The sequence below is a fragment of the Hyla sarda genome, chromosome 2 (assembly GCF_029499605.1).
Source record: "Hyla sarda isolate aHylSar1 chromosome 2, aHylSar1.hap1, whole genome shotgun sequence".
In the NCBI taxonomy this organism is placed as follows: Eukaryota; Metazoa; Chordata; class Amphibia; order Anura; family Hylidae; genus Hyla; species Hyla sarda.
In genome coordinates this window covers 260,483,221-260,505,869 of record NC_079190.1, presented here as the reverse complement: position 1 = coordinate 260,505,869, position 22,649 = coordinate 260,483,221, and the positions used below count along the sequence as shown (strand labels likewise).

The window sequence follows — 22,649 nt, the reverse complement described above, 5'->3', positions numbered from 1 at the left end:
TGTGATGGATGCCATACATTGGGATCAATCGCCCATTGGCAAAAAATCCTATAGGCATTTTTAGTGTGTATTTTTAGCTTATTAAATCTGGGACACAAATGCAGTGTGAACCCACCCTAACAGAAGCTTACAAAATATTTAGGGAATCTCTGTATATATTTATATTTGTCCCATTTACACAATAAATTTCCTCAAACCTTTTCGCGTGCCTAAAGTAAAGTATGTATTTCTCCCAGCTGTCCGTAAATCTTATTCACTCTCTTTACAATCTGCAATTCTTATAAACGCGCTTCTATTTTTAATTCCGAAACAGGAGAGTTGCTTGTTCGACCTCCGGTCTGGAATTCTGCTGAATTAAAAATGCCTGAAAGATCACAGTCTGCTGGAAACAAAGGAGCGATTTATGGACTCACCTATTCTAGTTCACTAAGACTATTTGTGTCTAAAAATATGAACTGTTGTCTACTGAGCCCGTAAACAGCAGAATTTTCAGTAAAATTCATTAGAGTTTAGTCAAGATACTGTAAGAAGCAATGGGGTGGGTCTGTGGTTGATGGCAATTACCCAGAGGGAGGTGGGAGTAGAATCAGCCGTCTGTCTGCAGCTACTGATTTACAGAACACACAGTGGACAGGAGCGAAGGAGGAGGAGAGAGATTAAGAAAGAACAAAAAAAAAGTCACAGTACACCTGAACAAGGAGTGGCGGAGCCAGAAAAACAGGATCACGTTATAGTTTCAATATGGCGTTGAACTAAACCTGGTGGATAGAGACCACATCTGACTATATACTGAAATTTAGACACCAAACACAGGGAATCATCATGGTGAAAAGGAAGAAGAGGTGTTGAGTGCAAGCAAAGTCGAGATCTTGCCTAGGTTTCAAGGAGTGAGGAAATCTATCCACATTCTAGCAGTAAGCACAGGTAAGTGATATGCTTCTTTCCCTTTTTGTCATACTTCTGCCACTTTTACGCTTGTATTCCATAAGAATATAGGGGGCAATCTGTATCTGTTTCCAAGAACAAGTTGTTTTATTTTTGTGTTTAAGACATCAACAACCACTCATTTCTCTTGAGACTTTTCATGGACGTCTAAGCAGTACAGCAAAACTTCCTTGTGAAAGTGTCAGAGTTACAGATAGTTTTGAGCGTAAGGTATAAATCTTGATTCTCTGACGAAAGGTTTTATAGTTACTCTCATGGTGACAAGTACAATGATCCCTCAACTTACAATGGCCTCAACGTACAATAGTTTCAACATACGATGGTCTTTTCTGGACCATTGTAACTTGAAACCAGACTCAACATACAATGCTACGGACAGTCCAGATGTGAAATGTGTCAATGGCTGGAAGAACCGACCAATCAGAAAGGGCATTCACTGGTAAGACTCCTGTATTACTGAAGTGTATGCACTGACTGGTAGCGCCCCTTACAGTACAGGTAGGTGGTATTACATGTTCTGTAGACTTTACCTGTACCAGGGTTACCTTCTCCTTTGGACACCAGGTAAGGGCGTCTCTATGTTACTTTTTTAGGACATTGCGTGTACTGTACAGGACCCTGAAGAAGCTCCTGTCCTATTTATAGACCAGTTTCCCAAGCAGGGTGCCCCCAGCTGTTGCAAAACTACAACTCCGAGCATGCCCGGACAGCCTTTGGCTGTCCGGGCATGCTGGGAGTTGTAGTTTTGCAACAGCTGGAGGCTCCCTGGTTGGGAAACACTGACATAGACAGTGATTTACAGCTCCCAGCAGATCTTTCTAACTTTTCTATGTAAGGATTTGCTTTATCTATATTAGTTATCTACTTATTTTTCTTTATTTCTCGCTTTTTCCTATTTTTGGATGACATTTTGGAGCCTTTAGAACCAATTACCAGGTTTCCATAGAGTTCTGGTCTCAACATACAATGGTTTCAACATACAATGGTCATCCTGGAACCAATTAATATTGTAACTTGAGGGACCACTATATATATATATATATATATATATATATATATATATATATATATATATATATATATAGTGGTCCCTCAAGTTACAATATTAATTGGACAAGCCCATGCTGGGAAACTACCTATGTGCACCGATGCCAACTATGCAACAGCTGGAGGCTCCCTGGTTGGGAAACACTGACATAGACAGTGATTTACAGCTCCCAGGAGATCTTTCTAACTTTTATATGTAAGGATTTGGTTTATATACATTAGTTATCTACTTATTTTTCTTTATTTCTAATTTTTTCCTATTTTTGGATGACATTTTGGTGCCTTTAGAACCAATTACCAGGTTTCCATAGAGTTCTTGTCTCAACTTACAATGGTTTCAACATACAGTGGTCATCCTGGAACAAATTAATATTGTAACTTGAGGGACCACTGTATATGGGTGAAATCTTTTTTTTTTAAATATGCCAATGAGATTATCTCAAAATGTATAGGATAAAACAATAGGAGGCCAGTTTGCTATAATGAATAAATCTGATCAAAATGATCTATTCTTGCATCCAAGGTGCTAAAATGGCATGATATGACTGACCAAAACTCTATGACTTCTTAAGAAAAAAATAAAAATAAAAAATAAATAAATAAATATATATATATATATATATATATATATATATATATATAATATGGTTATTTTTAGTGTAATAGTACCATTTATGTGGCAATCTGATGAGTCATTTTTATCGATGACCCACTATAAGGGTATGCCTGGACGTACTGTATACACAATTTGATGCTGTGTTTAGCTATTCTTGATATTGATAATAAAGCATAATATTCCCAACATTAAATCTGCAACATAAAATCAGCGGCATACAGAGTACATCTGAACATGCCCTAAGACTGGTTACAGATTTGTGGTATGTGATGAAATATTTGGATTAATAATCAACTAAATGAATAAAACATATTATTTCTATTTATTTTTAACAATCAGTTTGTATATTGTTGTTAATAATCCTCTGTTCAAAAATATTGTACGCGTTGGGGGGGGCTATCCGACGTATAGGGATGACAGATGCGACTTTGCAGTATCCGTCATACACAGATTCCCATGAAAAAAATATATATATACCGCATGGTGTATGTTTTTTATTTTTACAACATCTTCCCCCTGTAGAATAACGCAGAGGTTTGTGCTATTTCATCCCTTAAAAAAAAAAAAAAAAAAAAAGCAAACCCCGTTGGGAGATTTCCTGGCACATACAGTAAGCTGACACCACTAACGTAGTGAGAAAAGAGCCCTAATTCATGTGTAGGATGAAATTGTTACATCATGTCATAGTTGGCATCGGTGCACATAGGTAGTTTCCCAGCATGGGGTTGTCCAATTAATATTGTAACTTGAGGGACCACTATATATATATATATATATATATATATATATATATATATATTAGTGGTCCCTCAAGTTACAATATTAATTGGTTCCAGGATGACCATTGTATGTTGAAACCATTGTATGTTGAGACCAGAACTCTATGGAAACCTGGTAATTGGTTCTAAAGGCTCCAAAATGTCATCCAAAAATAGGAAAAAGCGAGAAATAAAGAAAAATAAGTAGATAACTAATATAGATAAAGCAATTCCTTACATATAAAAGTAAGAAAGATCTGCTGGGAGCTGTAAATCACTGTCTATGTCAGTGTTTCCCAACCAGGGAGCCTCCAGCTGTTGCAAAACTACAACTCCCAGCATGCCCGGACAGCCAAAGGCTGTCCGGGCATGCCGGGAGTTGTAGTTTTGCAACAGCTGGGGGCACCCTGCTTCGGAAACTGGTCTATAAAGAGGACAGGAGCTTCTTCAGGGTCCTGTACAGAACATGCAATGTCCTAAAAAAGTAACATGGAGTCGCCCTTACCTGATGTCCAAAGGAGCAGGTAACCCTGGTACAGGTAAAGTGTACAGAACATGTAATACCTCCCTGTACTGTAGGGGGCGCTACCAGACACCAGTCAGTGCATATACTTCAGTAATACAGAGATTTTACCAGTAAATTGTCCATTCTGACTAGTCAGTTCTTCCAGCCATTGACACATTTCACAGATCTGGACTGTCTGTACATTGTATGTTGAGTCTGGTTTCAACTTACAATGGTCCAGAAAAGACCATCGTATGTTGAGGTCATTGTAAGTTGAGGGATCACTATATATATATATATATATATATTAGTCTGGAGTAGCTGTATTAGTCCAGTGATGCGGATGCAAAATCCTAGAATGTTCTTTGATTCTATCTATATCTATCTATTTGTAGTCATGCTGAAAATAGCTTTCCTGTTAATTTCATTTTAAGTGATAGTCCTGAAATGATGCTAGTCAAACCACATCAGAGTGTTCTTACTGTGTTAGAATACAATATAGAAAGAAAATGCTTTAGCTATGTGCCCTAGATTGTATAGTTTTCGTCACTCTGCATGAAGGGGTTTGTTAATACAATACCATGCTTAGTATAGAGTATGTCATGTATGGAGTGTGTGTGAATGTAGCTCCAAGCTATAATGAATATAATAATAAAATGAATTTGGCAAGATAACCCAAACACAAAGTCTAGACAAACTGTGGTTTATAGGTTTGCTTTACATGAAAATAATAGCTAATAACACTGTATCACTGCCTGCATTGTAAAACTACAACGCCTTTCATCCAAGAATAATATGGTGTAAATATGGTTATTAGGAAAGCTGTTTCTTTATTGAATGAAATCTTATATCAAGGGGTTCTCCACCCCTAGACATCTTATCCCCTATCCAAAGGATAGGGGATAAGATGTCTGATCGCGGGGGTCCCGTCGCTGGGGACCCCCACAATATAGCATGCGGCACCCACCTGTTTCTGCTCCGGAAGCGCTGGAGGGTCTGGGTCACGACGTCACGCCCCTTCCCCTCAATGCAAGTCTATGGGAGGGGGCGTGACTTCCGTCACGCCCCCTCCCAAAGACTTGCATTGAGGGAAGGGGCATGACGTCACACGGAGGTGGAGTCGTGACTTCACGAACTTCCGCTCCCGTGGTCGGGACCCAGACCTCCAGCAGCAGAAACAGGTGGGTGCCGCATGCTATATTGCGGGGGTCCCCAGCGGTGGGAGCCCCGCGATCAGACATCTTATCCCCTATCCTTTGGATAGGGGATAAGATGTCTAGGGGTGGAGAACCCCTTTAACAGCCAGTATACTGGATGCAAAAGCACAACGTCAGTAAACTGCATCCGCCAAAGTAAAAAGTCTCAGGAAAGTCACTGCGTAGGAGGGGAAGAAGATAAGATAGATGCGGCCTACCTTTATGGATTTGTACCTTTACTTTAATAAATATTTAACCATGACATCCTATTGATAAAGCTGTTCTAAAGTAAATATGTGAAGATCCTGTCTTGAACCTGTAGTTATTATCATGTATACTAAAGTGCAAAACTCACATACTTTAAGAAGTTCCAGGGTTTTACAGTTACCTTCCTTTAAGCTGGATACATACTTTGGATGGATGTCAGCTAACTTATTAGTCAATATTTACATTAAATTCAGTTTTGTTTATTGTATGGGACATTAATGTTGTTATGATCACTGATTTGGATCTTAAAGGGGTACTCTGGGGGAAAACACATTTTGTTTTTATCAAATAGTGCCACAAAGTTAAACAGATTTGTAAATTACTTAATCATTTCAGTACTTGTCAGCTGCAGTATACTACAGAGGAAGTTGTATTTCTTTCTGGAGTTCTTTTTAGTCTGACCACAGTGCTCTCTGCTGACACCTCTGTACGTATCAGGAACTTTCCAGAGCAGGATTGGTTTGCTATGGGGATTTGCTTGTTCTCTGTGCAGTTCCTGACATAGACAGAGGTGTCAGCAGAGAGCACTGGGGTCAGGCAGAAAGAAAATTCAAAAAGAAAAGACCTTCCTGTGGAGCATGCAGCAGCTGATAAGTACTAGAAGGATTAAGATTTTTAAATAGAATTAATTTACAAATTTGTTTAACTTTGTGGCACCAGTTGATTTAAGATTTTTTTTTTCCACTGGAGTACCCCTTTTAAAAAAAAAAATGTTTTCCAGTGGAGTAACCCTTTAAGCAGCCTCCTTCAGTGTCCCCAGGGCCCCTTGCACCTGTTTCCCCTGTGTACATGTTCTGCAGTGTATTGTATTATAAAATGTGTTGTATCTTTAAGAGTTATGTCATGTGACCCAGGAGGGACCAGTGACCAGGTGATCCCAAGAGTGACCTATGGGCTCCCTGCTAGTCTCCCCCATAAAAGCCCTGGGTGGAGCTAGCCTCGCTCTCTTGGAATTTAGTGCTCTTGGTTCCTGCTGAGGTCCAGTGCAGTCGTGCCTAGTGTCCAGAGTGTTTGAGGCCTCAAAGTCAAGTCCTGCAGCCACCATCAATTCAAGTAAGCTAAAGTCACCGCTTTATGAGTCAAGTCAAGTCAGTCCCTGTCATCTGTCAAGTCAGTGTTGTCTGCATTCTGTTGTCCAGTCCTACTACAAGTCCCAGCAAGCCCTTAAGGTCTCTGCGTCACTGGTCACCTCCTTGGGCCCTGGCTGAACTGTATAGACTTCACCAACTGTCTACCCTCAGTAAAGCTACCGTTGTCCATAACTTGGCGTCAGAGTCTTTATTGCCCCCGTGCCCAGCCCAGGATCCAGCGGTATATCTTCGGGTGGTTTTAAGCTAAACCACACCCTGGTGTCACAAATACAAGGGGTTAATGCCATCTGCCAATAGGGTAACAACATCTGCCCTCATCACACCCTGTTACCACACAATTCTTTGGGTTCACACTGGGAGTGGAGCTTGGTGATCAAAGCTATCACTATTGGAGGGGAAACAGAATAATGAAGATGCATAAACATAGATAAACATGTCAAACAATAGTTCACCAAAAGTCAGGATTGGAAGAAGAGACAGACCTCTTGCCAGTTGTCTGACAGTTATGACAGTACATAATGAGTGTGATTGATGGACCCCAAAATATATTAATAGAAACGTGGGGAATCATTTTAGTCAATGGGATCAGTTAGGATCTGATACAAATTGTATCTGTCATAGCCATTATGGATCCTATAAAACTAGTGACCATGATGCTGGGGTGCCACAAAATGGTGGTTTGTATATGTCTGCTTTGTAACTGGAAATTGAATGTAATAATTAGGATATTGGTATAAGTAATACTTTATTTTAGTTTTTATACATTATTATGGAAGCAGCCATCTTGCATGAGCTGCTAACAGCATTTACCTTATAACAGCTTCCTGCACCAATAGAATCTGTACTCTGGAGTGGATTTCTAGGTGAGAGTGTTTTAGGCATAATCTGTGCCCTTGTGTAGAGGTGCAGATAGGGGAGGTGGTGGGCTTATTATAAATGTTATTCACTGGTATGATAAGATACAGTTTTAGCATGGTTTCTGTTCTAGCACACCATACAGAAAAACTGACAATTAACTGTTTATTTTCTTGTGTTAATGTCTTAAAGGCTATGGAAACCTTTGTACTAAGTTTTTTATTGTTTATTCATTTCCTAAAAGGGGTACTCCACTGTATGACTTTTTTTTAAACATTATCCCCCGGCTGCTGGCATATTAAACAAAACTTAGACTTACCTGCTGCTGCTCCCTCAATAACCCTGTATCGCTGCTCCTGTCCTCCGGTGCTGTCATCTTCCTGGTTGCCAGTGGTTAACGCTCCACGCAATATTCTGTCTCAATCGGTGATAGGTTGAGCTTCAATGTAACCTATTTAGCCCTAGCACCAGAAGAAGGCCAGTGTCAATATGTGACATTGTCGCTCAGCCTATCAATGTCCAAGACATCGCTGCGGCCAGTTATTTTGCTGAACCGCAGTGTGACGCGTCGACCACTAGCAACCAGGAAGAAGACCGGACTGGAAGATGGGGTAACAATACTGGGGCACTAAGGGAACAATGGCAGGTAGGTCTAAGTGCTGGCAGCCTAGGGATAGTGCTAAAAAAATTATATAGCGCAGTACCTCTTAACTGCAAAATGAAGTAACTTATAGTTTTTATTAAAAAAATTTTTCATTATATATTTCCTACCATTCAGCTACTACCCTGTGAGAGATAGATGCATCATACTTTCTGCTCTCTGTGTTGGAGATAGAAGCAGGGATGGGAAAATGGGTCACACACCAGCTTAGATTTGGTGCAGAAGCGGTGGGGTGGGGAGAAGGATCCTTGGAGGACATGTCAATCTATCAGACATCTACGATGAGCTGCCAGGAATCCTTAGATCCTGCCAGTGGTGCATGTGGGTGAGCACTATTCTTCTGTTTTCTATTACAACAATCAACGAGAAAAGCAATATCCAGCAGTTAAAGAAAATTGTAGCTCAATGTAGAGCCAAAGCATTCCTACTGACTGAAAGGCTGCAGATTTGTTGCAGATTTTTGACTTTCCTCTTGAAGTTAATTGGGAAAATCTACAACCAATCTGCATTAATTTACTCTTGTGTGAAACAATCTTTCTCGGGGTTCATACTAAGGAGTTCCATTACTGTCAATGGGATTACACACTTTAGAATTTCAGAGGCGGAGCTTCCGCCACCACCGCTAAAATTCCACTGTATCCGTGTGGAATACATTGCCATCTATGTCCCAGTGCTGCTGAATATTTCCAGCCAGAAAATCCATAATATGAACCTAGCCTAGCTGGGTTTCCACTTGACAGTTTTTTTTGGAAAATTCCCACTGGAGTTTTTGAGTCAAAACTAAGAGGGGATTCCAAAGAATTTTGAAATATAAATGGAGGACTTATACTTCTTGCTGGATCCACATCTGACTTTGGCTCAAAAACTGCAGTGGTAGTTATCCCCCCCAAAAAACAGGAAACATAGGAAAGTGGAAACACAGGAATTGGAACTATACAGGAAAGATTTATGAGGGGAATTCATCACTATTTTTACCAGAAAACTGGTGCGAAAGGTTGCAATTTTTTGCTCAATGTTCTCAATGTTTGTGCAAAACACAGGATAAGTCTCAAAATTTTGCACAACAAAGCGATTGCTCAAAAAATTTTCAGCTATTTTTCACCAAACCCTCTACGCAAACCATTGGTAAATTCCCGATTATACTTCTCCTTCCTGATAGATCCACTTCTGGCTTCGCTTCAAAAGCTGCAGTGGGAATATTCCCCAAAAACTGTCATGTGTGACAGCAGCCTGAGGCCATGTGCACATGTCAGAATTTCAATGCCGGATTCTGCATTGGAATCCAGCATGGAGATTCCATTTTCTGTGTCCGCACAAAGAATGAACATGTTCATTCTTTGAGCAGAGTCCACACGGAATTCATAGCCGTCTATGACAAGGCGCATTCCTGTGCGGTCCTAGCACCAGCATATTATGCCAGCGCCCCCCCAGTTTGCGGAGTGTCCGCATGGTTCTCCGTGCGGACATTCTGTCATGTGAACAGAGCCTGACTGTCAAAATCTAACTTTTGCACTGGTTCATGCATCAGCAGGTCTTGTCTATACTGCCCAGGGAGGTTTGTCTCTCAGTGCTATATCCAGGATGTACTCGCTAAAGTTCTTAAAATAGCCGGATGCACTTTCCAAGTGTACGTTTGCTATCTTTATCTGTAAAGTTTAAGTAGGAGTTAACCAGTAGCTACCTGAAAGCCCTTGGACTATTCCCCTAAGTACAATAGAAGCAGAGCCTCCTTAAGCAGAAGGTACAGAGCTTATGTCCATTAAACAACTAAACTCCAAGAAGGTCCATTTTCATTTACGGCTAATGGGTGGGGGCATGTATATTTAGATTAGGATTAGCTCCCTTTATGGGAATGAGCCATGTAAGGACTATCACATTTAAGAGATGACATTTAGAAGATTTAGAAATCATCTCCTCGATTATATACCGAAGGGATGCCCGATGTCATCTTTATATGAGCCCCACAGGATAGATTATCTGTGCTTTTATGAAGAATTTTTATTGCAAAAAAATGAGCTTCCAGGAAAAATCTAGAACACTGACAATTTAATGTCTTTGGGGTCAGTGAATATCCCCTAGGATGATAGATCCATGTTTCTCAAAGGATTTTTTTTATGGGGGAAGTGGTTTTAAAGATTACTAAACCGTTCACTTTCATATTCCTTGTTATACAAGCTATTTTCCCACATTTGACTTCCCCCTTAGTTCATCCCACTTAATGAAAAGCATGTTGCCAAGTAAAGATATGCAGAAAAATTTAGAGGCTTATGGGTTACGAAGAAATCTTATGGGTACAATAAAAATCATTGCCAGCTGACAGTTTTCTGGTCTATCAATGGCATTCTCAAGAGTGGTTAAAGTAACTTAAGCCTCATGCTGAGTTTACAAACTAAGCAGAATTTAGCTTTAAAGTGAATAAGTCAGAAAATAATGGTATGTATCTGAAGTTCATCAATGCAGATGTTAGTGTAACAGTATTATATTATGAGCAAGAGTTTTCTTGGTCATAAAACACAATGTACTTTGATCTGCTATTGAACAAAACTGTAGATAAAGCAATATGGCTATCTACCCCGCATATTGAACTGTTAGCCATCTCTAAAGCATTGCAGATTCTGCCAATGATTAACATAGGCTTTAAGGGGATTGTCTTATGAAGACAAGCTGTGTCCATAGGCTATAAGGCCTATGGACATCATAGAAGAGGGTCCCACACTAAGGACCCCCTCCCTCAGAACACAGAGCTGACTGTAAAAGTAGCTCCTGTTCTAGCATACTTGAGTCATCTCCAGATAACCTCTGTATTGTATAAAGAGAGGGGAATTTATCTTTGTATTTATGTCCGTCTTGTGTAAGCTATGCTAAATATCTGCCAAAATGTGCACAGATTTCACTTTATGCATGGGATATGTAAAAAATTGGGCATAGTTTATTTAAAGAGGCCATGATCTAAAATTATTAGCTTAACAGACATGGGGGGGGGGGGAGACATTTATCAATGAATAACAAAGAGAATCATACATGCACTCACCGCAAAGTGAGGACAGTCAAGCCTGGAAGTCCGGTGGCTGTAGCGGGATGCCAGGTCTCGGCGTCGGCGCTGGTGTGTGGCGCTCTGAGCGCCACACACCAGCGCCGACGCCGAGACCCGGCATCCCGTTACAGCCACCGGACTTCCAGGCTTGACTGTCCTTACTTTGTGGTGAATGCATGTATGATTCTCTTTGTTATTCATATCGTATACTTCACACTATTGTACGTGCACCCCGCAGGACAGACTGTCGCTGAGGACCGCTTCATTTAAATGTCAAGGTGATATTGCTCCTATGAGTGCTCTCCCTCTCCTTTTCCCGTTGCATGTGGACATTTATCAATGTTTGCTTATGTATTCCTTTTTTTAGTTCTTTTTTTCTTACAATTTTTTTGCTTATCTGTCAACTGGTTTCAGCCTGTTGATAAATGTCTTTCAGGTAAGCAATTATTTTTTTTTTGCTTTGGTAGTGGCTTTTTCTGCTCCATGTCTGAGCTGGAGTAAATTTAGTAGGTTTTTTCATGCAATGCGACTTTTTTGTGCCTTTAGCACTTGATAAATCTCTTACCACTGCAGGTCAAAAATCACTTTTTGCTTTGATATCAATCAATCAATCAAAAAGTCGCACAAAAAATTAAGTAGTCGCACATGCAACTTTTTTGTGACAATTTTAAGCAAAAAAAAAAATAAAAAACTTACTAAATGCTTTGATAAATGTCCCCCATAGATTTTATTTTCTGACTTTAGGATAGTCCAAAATGCAGTTGGTGCAATATACAAGAATGCCAATCTTAAAACATTTGCTCCTATGCTTTTGTAAATACTGCACCATGCCAAAACTATTTAGTGATAAGAAAGTGCAAGACAAGAAATATGAGCTTTTTGTAGACATCTGTAATAAATCATAGTTTAAAGTAGGGATGTCCCGATACCGATACTAGTATCGGTATCGGGGCCGATACTCAGCATTTGCATGGTATCGGGGACTCGTTTAATGTAACCGATACCTTGTCCGATACCTGCTGCTGTTCAGCCGCTGTCCCGTTTTCTCCACTGTCCTGTTCTCCGCTGTCGCTTTCTCGCGATCGCATCATGGCATTCCATGGAGGAGCATGTGACATACACGTCACTCCTCCTCCCCTGGGCCCAGCGTAACCCTACGGAGGAAGCAGAGTGACGTGTATGACCCATGCTCCTCCATAGGACGCAATGATGCGATCGGGAGAATGGGACAGAAGAGCGGCAACACCCAAGGACAGCCGCAGGTGAGCTGTCTATAAGGTGGGGGCCTGCTGTCTATAAGTAGGGCTGCTGTCTATAAGGGGGGGCTGCTGTCTATAAGGGGGTGGGCTGCTTCCTACAAGGGGGGACCCTGCTCCCTGTCTACAAGGGCGGGCCTGCTGTCTACAAGGGGGACAAGAGGGAGCACTGTCTATAAGGGGGGGGGCTGTTGTCAACAAGTGGGACACGGGGGGGGGGGCGCTGTCTACAAGGGAGACAAGAGGGGGTGCTGTCTACAAGGGGGGGCCCTGTCTACAAGGGGAGGGCTGTGGTCTACAGCAGTGGGGCTGCGGTCTACAGGGGGGCTGCTACTAATGTCTGCAACTATCTATACTACCTACAAGGGGATACTACTTACTATTAAATGCAATCTTACAGCAGAGTCACCTGCACTAACTGCAATTTATATGTAGCTAGTGCAGGTGACACTGTTTCTATCGCTGCTCACCATGTGTTCATCAGGGCAATCGCTCCAGAGACATCGTTCTCACCGCCAATGCAAATTCCCTGTTCTGTCCAATGGAGAAGAGAGAAATCTTGGCTCATACTACAGCAGCCGCCTCCATTGTACACAACAAGGACCCACATATCATACGGTAAACAGCGCCAGAAACCGCATCACCCTGGTGTCAGATTTCTTTTAAAATAAAAGTACTCATACTTGGTATCGGCGAGTACTAGAATTAAAGTATCGGTACTTGTACTCGGTCTTAAAAAAAATGGTATCGGGACATCCCTAGTTTAAAGTCAGCAATATCCCATAATTATCCATTTAGCAATTTATTTGCAGTTAATTATATTTACAGTGTTTAAAAAGAAAAAAGGCAAACAAATCTCCTAATGGGTCTCATGCCCTGAAGACAACAAGGATGTGGTGAAACTTGTCAGAAGACACGTCATACTATTTTAATTAGCAGTTAATGCTGAATTTTCATTTACTAATTATGGCATTACCAGCCGCATATACTGGAGTGTTACAATATTTTGCTAAACAGAGTGTTATTACTATAATTTATTTTATAAACATTGGCGCTACACTAGATTCATTAACCACCTCCGGCTTACTTCATCAATTAAGAAGATTTAGCAAATACTGACAAAGCTGAAGCATAAAGCAAATACAGACAACAGATCATTGACAACATTATTATCAATTAGCTACGGAAAGATAGAACCATCTAATATTCTAAATACAATCAATAGTTCCTGGCCCTTCATAGTATTCTATATTTCTATGAATGACTAAGAAATTATCAGTCTATAATTTTAATGGTAGGTTTCTTTGGACATTGAGGGTATAGCCACAAAATATCCGAAAAATGCATTTCAAATAAGTTCAACATTGATTTGCATTTTACTTAGTAAGTGAAATAATTATTTGACCCCTTTGCAAAACATTACAGTACATGGTGGCAAAACCCTTGTTGGCAAACACAGAGGTCAAACTTTCCTTGTAGGTGACCACCAGGTTTGAACACATCTCAGGAGGGATTCTGTCCTACTCCTCTTTGCAAATCCTCTCCAAGCCATTAAGATTTCAAGACTGACATTTAACAACTTGAACCTTCAACCCCCTCTACAGATTTACAACAACAGCACTGTCACGATGCCGGCTGGCAGGTAGTGGACCCTCTGTGCCAGAGAGGGATTGGCGTGGACCGTGCTAGTGGACCGGTTCTAAGCCACTACTGGTTTTCACCAGAGCCCGCCGCAAAGCGGGATGGTCTTGCTGCGGCGGTAGTGACCAGGTCGTATCCACTAGCAACGGCTCACCTCTCTGGCTGCTGAAGATAGGCGCGGTACAAGGGAGTAGGCAGAAGCAAGGTCGGACGTAGCAGAAGGTCGGGGCAGGCAGCAAGGATCGTAGTCAGGGGCAACGGCAGAAGGTCTGGAAACACTGGCAAGGGACACACAAGGAACGCTTTCACTGGCACTAAGGCAACAAGATCCGGCAAGGGAGTGCAAGGGAAGTGAGGTAATATAGGGAGTGCACAGGTGATAACTCTAATTGGAACCACTGCGCCAATCAGCGGCGCAGTGGCCCTTTAAATCGCAGAGACCCGGCGCGCGCGCGCCCTAGGGAGCGGGGCCGCGCGCGCCGGGACAGAACAGACGGGGAGCGAGTCAGGTAGGAGAGCCGGGGTGCGCATCGCGAGCGGGCGCTACCCGCATCGCGAATCGCATCCCGGCTAGCAGCAGGATCGCAGCGCCCCGGGTCAGAGGACGTGACCGGGGCGCTGCAGCGGAGGAGGTGAAGCGAGCGCTCCGGGGAGGAGCGGGGACCCGGAGCGCTCGGCGTAACAGTACCCCCCCCCTTGGGTCTCCCCCTCTTCTTGGAGCCTGAGAACCTGAGGAGCAGACTTTTGTCAAGGATGTTGTCCTCAGGTTCCCAGGATCTCTCTTCAGGACCACAACCCTCCCAGTCTACTAAAAAAAAATTTTTTCCTCTGACCTTTTTGGCAGCCAAAATCTCCTTGACCGAGAAGACGTCCGAGGAGCCGGAAACAGGAGTGGGAGGAACAGATTTGGGAGAAAAACGGTTGAGGATGAGTGGTTTGAGAAGAGAGACGTGAAAGGCATTAGGGATACGAAGAGAAGGAGGAAGAAGAAGTTTATAAGAGACAGGATTAATTTGACACAGAATTTTGAAAGGACCAAGATAGCGTGGTCCCAACTTGTAGCTAGGGACACGGAAGCGGACATATTTAGCGGAGAGCCATACCTTGTCTCCAGGGGAAAAAACGGGGGGAGCTCTTCTTTTCTTATCCGCGAACCTCTTCATGCGTGAAGAAGCCTGTAAGAGAGAATTTTGGGTCTCTCTCCATATAATGGAAAGGTCACGAGAAATTTCATCCACAGCGGGCAGACCAGAGGGCAAGGGGGTAGGGAGGGGGGGAAGAGGGTGACGGCCGTACACCACGAAAAATGGGGATTTGGAGGAAGATTCAGAGACCCTGAAGTTATACGAGAATTCGGCCCATGGAAGGAGATCTGCCCAGTCATCCTGGCGGGAGGAAACAAAATGTCGCAAATAATCACCCAGGATCTGGTTAATTCTTTCTACTTGTCCATTGGACTGGGGATGATATGCAGAGGAAAAATTTAATTTAATCTTGAGTTGTTTACAGAGAGCTCTCCAGAATTTAGACACGAATTGGACCCCTCTATCCGAGACAATCTGCGTAGGCAACCCGTGAAGACGAAAAATGTGTACAAAAAATTGTTTAGCCAACTGAGGCGCAGAAGGAAGACCAGGAAGAGGAATGAAATGTGCCATTTTGGAGAATCGATCAACGACCACCCAAATAACGGTGTTGCCACGGGAAGGGGGTAAATCAGTAATAAAATCCATACCAATCAGAGACCAAGGCTGTTCGGGGACAGGCAGAGGATGAAGAAAACCAGCGGGCTTCTGGCGAGGAGTCTTATCCCGGGCACAGATAGTGCAGGCTCGCACAAAGTCCCCAACATCCGTCTCCAGAGTTGGCCACCAATAGAAGCGGGAGATGAGTTGCACAGATTTCTTGATGCCCGCATGACCTGCGAGATGGGAGGAGTGACCCCATTTGAGGATTCCGAGGCGTTGGCGTGGAGAAACAAAGGTCTTTCCTGGAGGAGTCTGTCTGATGGAGGCAGGAGAAGTGGAGATCAGGCAGTCAGGTGGAATGATGTGTTGCGGAGGGAGATCAACTTCTGAGGCATCCGAGGAACGAGAGAGAGCATCGGCTCTAATGTTCTTATCGGCAGGACGAAAGTGAATCTCAAAATTAAATCGGGCAAAGAACAGAGACCACCGGGCCTGGCGAGGATTCAGCCGTTGGGCCGACTGGAGGTAGGAGAGGTTCTTGTGGTCGGTGTAGATAATAACAGGAAATCTTGATCCCTCCAGCAGATGCCTCCATTCCTCAAGTGCTAATTTAATGGCTAGAAGTTCTCGATCCCCGATGGAGTAGTTCCTCTCCGCTGGAGAGAAGGTCCTAGAGAAAAAACCACAAGTGACAGCATGCCCGGAAGGATTTTTTTGTAGAAGAACAGCTCCAGCTCCTACTGAGGAGGCATCAACCTCCAATAGGAAGGGTTTGGAAGGGTCAGGTCTGGAGAGCACGGGAGCCGAAGAAAAGGCAGACTTGAGTTGTTTAAAGGAGTCTTCTGCTTGAGGAGGCCAGGACTTGGGATCAGCATTTTTCTTGGTTAAAGCCACGATAGGAGCCACAATGGTAGAAAAATGTGGAATAAATTGCCTGTAATAATTGGCGAACCCCAAAAAGCGTTGGATAGCACGGAGTCCGGAGGGGCGTGGCCAATTTAAGACGGCAGAGAGTTTGTCTGGATCCATCTGTAGTCCCTGGCCAGAGACCAAATATCCTAGAAAAGGAAGAGATTGGCATTCAAACAGACATTTCTCAATTTTGGCATAGAGTTGGTTGTCACGAAGTCTCTGAAGAACCATACGGACATGCCGGCGGTGTTCCTCTAGATTGGCAGAAAAAATTAGGATATCGTCCAGATATACCACAACACAGGAGTATAATAGATCACGAAAAATTTCATTGACAAAGTCTTGGAAGACGGCAGGGGCATTGCACAGTCCAAAGGGCATGACCAGATACTCAAAGTGTCCATCTCTGGTGTTAAATGCCGTTTTCCACTCGTCCCCCTCTCTGATGCGGATGAGGTTATAGGCGCCTCTTAAGTCCAATTTAGTGAAGATGTGGGCACCTTGGAGGCGATCAAAGAGTTCAGAGATGAGGGGTAAGGGGTAGCGGTTCTTAACCGTGATTTTATTAAGACCGCGGTAGTCAATGCAAGGACGTAGGGAGCCATCTTTTTTGGAGACAAAGAAAAATCCGGCTCCGGCAGGAGAGGAGGATTTACGGATAAAGCCCCTTTTTAGATTCTCCTGGACGTATTCGGACATGGCAAGAGTCTCTGGGGCAGAGAGAGGATAAATTCTGCCCCGGGGTGGAGTAGTACCCGGGAGGAGGTCGATAGGGCAATCATAAGGCCTGTGAGGAGGTAGAGTCTCAGCTTGTTTTTTGCAGAAAACATCCGCGAAGTCCATATAGGCCTTGGGGAGACCGGTTACTGGAGGAACCACAGAGTTACGGCAAGGGTTACTGGGAACCGGTTTTAGACAGTTCTTGGAACAAGAGGACCCCCAACTCTTGATCTCCCCAGTGGACCAATCCAGGGTTGGGGAATGAAGTTGAAGCCAGGGAAGTCCAAGGAGAATCTCCGAGGTGCAATTGGGGAGGACCAAAAGTTCAATCCTCTCATGATGAGATCCGATGCTCATAAGAAGGGGCTCCGTGCGGAAACGTATGGTACAGTCCAATCTTTCATTATTTACACAATTGATGTAGAGGGGTCTGGCGAGACTGGTCACTGGGATGTTGAACCTGTTGACGAGAGAGGCCAAAATAAAATTTCCTGCAGAACCAGAGTCCAAGAAGGCCACTGTAGAGAAGGAGAAGGCAGAAGCAGACATCCGCACAGGCACAGTAAGACGTGGAGAAGCGGAGTAGACATCAAGGACTGTCTCACCTTTGTGCGGAGTCAGCGTACGTCTTTCCAGGCGGGGAGGACGGATAGGACAATCCCTCAGGAAGTGTTCGGTACTAGCACAGTACAGGCAGAGGTTCTCCATACGGCGTCGTGTCCTCTCTTGAGGTGTCAGGCGAGACCGGTCGACCTGCATAGCCTCCACGGCGGGAGGCACAGGAACAGATTGCAGGGGACCAGAGGAGAGAGGAGCCGAGGAGACGAAACGCCTCGTGCGAACAGAGTCCATATCTTGGCGGAGTTCCTGACGCCTTTCAGAAAAACGCATGTCAATGCGAGTGGCTAGGTGAATAAGTTCATGTAGATTAGCAGGAATTTCTCGTGCGGCCAGAACATCTTTAATGTTGCTGGATAGGCCTTTTTTGAAGGTCGCGCAGAGGGCCTCATTATTCCAGGACAATTCTGAAGCAAGTGTACGGAATTGTACGGCATACTCGCCAACGGAAGAATTACCCTGGACCAGGTTCAACAGGGCAGTCTCAGCAGAAGAGGCTCGGGCAGGTTCCTCAAAGACACTTCGGATTTCCGAGAAGAAGGAGTGTACTGAGGCAGTGACGGGGTCATTGCGGTCCCAGAGCGGTGTGGCCCATGACAGGGCTTTTCCGGACAGAAGACTGACTACGAAAGCCACCTTAGACCTTTCAGTGGGAAACAGGTCCGACATCATCTCCAGATGCAGGGAACATTGGGAAAGGAAGCCACGGCAAAACTTAGAGTCCCCATCAAACTTATCCGGCAAGGATAAGCGTATCCCAGGAGCGGCCACTCGCTGCGGAGGAGGTGCAGGAGCTGGCGGAGGAGATGACTGCTGAAGCTGTGGTAGCAACTGTTGTAGCATAACGGTCAGTTGAGACAGCTGTTGGCCTTGTTGCGCAATCTGTTGTGACTGCTGGGCGACCACCGTGGTGAGGTCAGCGACAACTGGCAGAGGAACTTCAGCGGGATCCATGGCCGGATCTACTGTCACGATGCCGGCTGGCAGGTAGTGGACCCTCTGTGCCAGAGAGGGATTGGCGTGGACCGTGCTAGTGGACCGGTTCTAAGCCACTACTGGTTTTCACCAGAGCCCGCCGCAAAGCGGGATGGTCTTGCTGCGGCGGTAGTGACCAGGTCGTATCCACTAGCAACGGCTCACCTCTCTGGCTGCTGAAGATAGGCGCGGTACAAGGGAGTAGGCAGAAGCAAGGTCGGACGTAGCAGAAGGTCGGGGCAGGCAGCAAGGATCGTAGTCAGGGGCAACGGCAGAAGGTCTGGAAACACTGGCAAGGGACACACAAGGAACGCTTTCACTGGCACTAAGGCAACAAGATCCGGCAAGGGAGTGCAAGGGAAGTGAGGTAATATAGGGAGTGCACAGGTGATAACTCTAATTGGAACCACTGCGCCAATCAGCGGCGCAGTGGCCCTTTAAATCGCAGAGACCCGGCGCGCGCGCGCCCTAGGGAGCGGGGCCGCGCGCGCCGGGACAGAACAGACGGGGAGCGAGTCAGGTAGGAGAGCCGGGGTGCGCATCGCGAGCGGGCGCTACCCGCATCGCGAATCGCATCCCGGCTAGCAGCAGGATCGCAGCGCCCCGGGTCAGAGGACGTGACCGGGGCGCTGCAGCGGAGGAGGTGAAGCGAGCGCTCCGGGGAGGAGCGGGGACCCGGAGCGCTCGGCGTAACAAGCACTTTTAAATTCTGTTTCATAATACCTTTATTTATATAGCGCTAACATATTCTACAGTGTTGTACATAACTTGTCATCACTCAAATTGGCCCATGTTCCCACTGGGGCTTACAATCTAAATTCCAAATTCCCCATACGTATAGATTGGTTAAAATATGTGTACATTTTAGGGTGAAAGAAATGCGGTCTTGTCCCTGCAGCTATTGCCTGTGTGTCCCTGTGCAGAGACAGAATACAGGAAGTGTTAGAGGACAAGCAGGGCTCTGTGACACACCCCAATTTACAGAGCAGGCTGATTGACCAGGCAGGAGCCTGCACAGAGTCCTGCTTGTCCCCTCTTCACTTCCTGTATTTTGTCTCCTTGCAGAGACACACAGGCAACAGTTACAGGGACAGTATTTTTTCACCCAAAAATATACACATATTTTTAACCAGTGTATATAATATATATATATATATATATATATATATATATATATATATATACATACATATAATGGTATTATTTACATTATATAAAAAGTTTTAGCAAATGACAGTGCCCACTGAAGTAATCTCCATGTACAATGCAACATATTACTGAATGGTTTTATGTTGCTACTAGAGTTGCAACTCCTGAAGCTTAAAGGGGTACTCCGGTGGAAAACCTTTTTTTTTAAATGAACTGGTGCCAGAAAGTTAAACAGATTTGTAAATTACTTCTATTAAAAAATCTTAATCCTTTTAGTACTTTTTAGCAGCTGTATGCTACAGAGAAAATTCTTAACTTTTTGAATTTATTTTTTGTGTTGTCCACAGTGCTCTCTGCTGACACCTCTGTCCGTGTCAGGAACTGTCCAGAGTAGCATCGGTTTGCTATGGGGATTTTCTCCTGTTCTGGACAGTTCCTGATACGGGCATCAGGTGTCAGCAGAGAACACTGTGGACAACACAAAAAAGAAATTCAAAAATAAAGATTTTCCTCAGTAGAAAACAGCTGCTAAAAAGTACTGAAAGGATTAAGATTTTTTAATAGAAGTAATTTACAAATCTGTTTAACTTTCTTGCACCAGTTAATAAAAAAAAAAAAAAAGTTTTCCCCCGGAGTACCCCTTTAAAGTCCACCTGGGGGTCACTAACAGGGTACCAGACATAGTAGATGCTATGGAGTCCAATACCTAAGGGTGCCCAACCCTCAAGAAGTAAGTTTAGTAATGCTTGTTAAAGATAAAAATACATAAACTGAATAGAACCCATTTCCAATATCTTCTATGGAACCCACATAGCTGTCTGTATTTCTCTACTGTGACATCATTACTTGCTTTTTTACTGCTTTTAATTGCTGTGATGTCAATACATGCATTATCCCTGAACTCTAACCTTACTGTGTGAAGTATGTGATACTGTGCAACACTGTGTCCCTGTTACTATGATATCAGCGTGCACACAATTCAACTACTGTGACATCACTGTGTGTGTATAATCTCTGTACTGTGACATCACTGTGTGTGTATAATCTCTGTACTGTGACATCACTGTGAACATGATTCTACTACTGTGAAAACACTATGTGCATAAACTCTGAAATGTGACATTACTGTTTACTTAATACATGTACTATAACTGTGACATCACTGTGTATAGTTTACCACCCCCTACAACCAACCTTATTGTTACATTGCACAGATTACCTATTTCTCAAAGGCAGGTGATATATTTGTGTTTAAAGGGGTACTCATTTTTAAAATCAAATGGTGCCACAAAGTTAATTAATCCTTCCATTAATCCTTCCATTACTTATCAGCTGCTGTATACTACAGAGGAAGTTGTATTTCTTTCTGGAATTCTTTTCAGTCTGACCACAGTGCTCTCTGCTGACACCTCTGTCTGTATGAGGAACTGTTCAGAGCAGGATAGGTTTGCTATGGGGATTTGCTTCTACTCCTTGACAGTTTCTGACATGAACAGAGGTGTCAGCAGAGAGCACTGTGGTTAGACTGAAAAGAATTCCAGAAAGAATTACAACTTCCTCTGTAGCAGGACTGCTATCAGAAATTTTGGGGCCCCTTACACAGCCTGTAGTCTAACCCCCAACTGTGGCACACACTGGATTTTATCTTAGTATCGTTCTTAGAAACATAAAATAATATCGCCACTCCATATTAGTTCTGCAGTGACTAAATAATACAATTATACTGTAAGGAAATAAAAGCCACTATACGCAGGCCAGTATCACTAATAACACCACAATACAAGGGACATATAATTCTGCCACACCATGACCACTACCATTACCACTGACTAACACTGCTATATTGTTATTGAATAAAAACCACTATACAAAAGATCAATAAGCCCTATATAGAGGTAGATTTGAGCTGTACACAGGTACTGCAGACCATATGAGTCATTATAGTTACATACTCACAGGGGCGTCTTCTCTGATCGGAGTCGTTCCCTTTTCTCTTTCTTCTCCATCTGTTTTGGGTCATCATGAAGATTTCTCCCGATCACAATTAGTCTTCACCGAATCTGCCAGACAAACATTTAGGCTTCTTGCTACAGCAAAATCCTCAACTTTGTACAAACCCCCTATATGTATTACACTGCCCCAGATAGTATTATCTGTGAAGCTGTATAGTATTTGGTCCCAACATTGTCCCTAAAGATTAGCAGGCCCAAACATTGGACCAGCTTGACAAGGGGAGAGATTTCTTTCAGTTGACGGAGCTGCACCCCCATATAGAGGGATGCAGCCTATGCCTGGCGCCAGGGGCGGACACAGACAGCAGAGGGCTCCTGTGCAAAGAATGTGTCTAGGCCCCCCCCCCCAAAAAAAGAAAAAAGTACTATGCCATCAAATTGCACTGCAACTCACATTAATCTGCATTAGGTAGGCAGCAGTTCCCCCACATTAGGTAGCATAGTTTCCCCACATTAGGTAGCGTAGCATAGTTTCCCCTCATTAGGTAGCATAGCATAGTTTCCCCACATTAGGTAGCGTAGCATAGTTTCCCCACATTAGGTAGCGTAGCATTGTTTCCCCACATTAGGTATCATAGCATAAATTCCCCACATTTGGTAGTACCCCCCCAACACACACACACACGCTTACTCACTTACTCACTCACTGGCACACTCTTACCTGGCCTGCGCTACTTACATATTCCTGCGAGGACTTCCTGAA

The 22,649-nt window shown here is 43.7% G+C and overlaps 1 protein-coding gene across 1 annotated transcript in view; it reads left to right on the top strand.

Moving 5' to 3' along the window:
- The first annotated feature begins 625 nt into the window (after nt 1–625).
- Nucleotides 626–22,649, top strand: part of NCMAP (non-compact myelin associated protein) — a 139,787-nt gene continuing 117,763 nt past the window's right edge. Inside the window, exon 1 of the mRNA XM_056560586.1 lies at nt 626–924. The gene's annotated coding sequence lies outside the window, so the exon portion shown is untranslated. The remainder of the gene's footprint in view (nt 925–22,649) is intronic.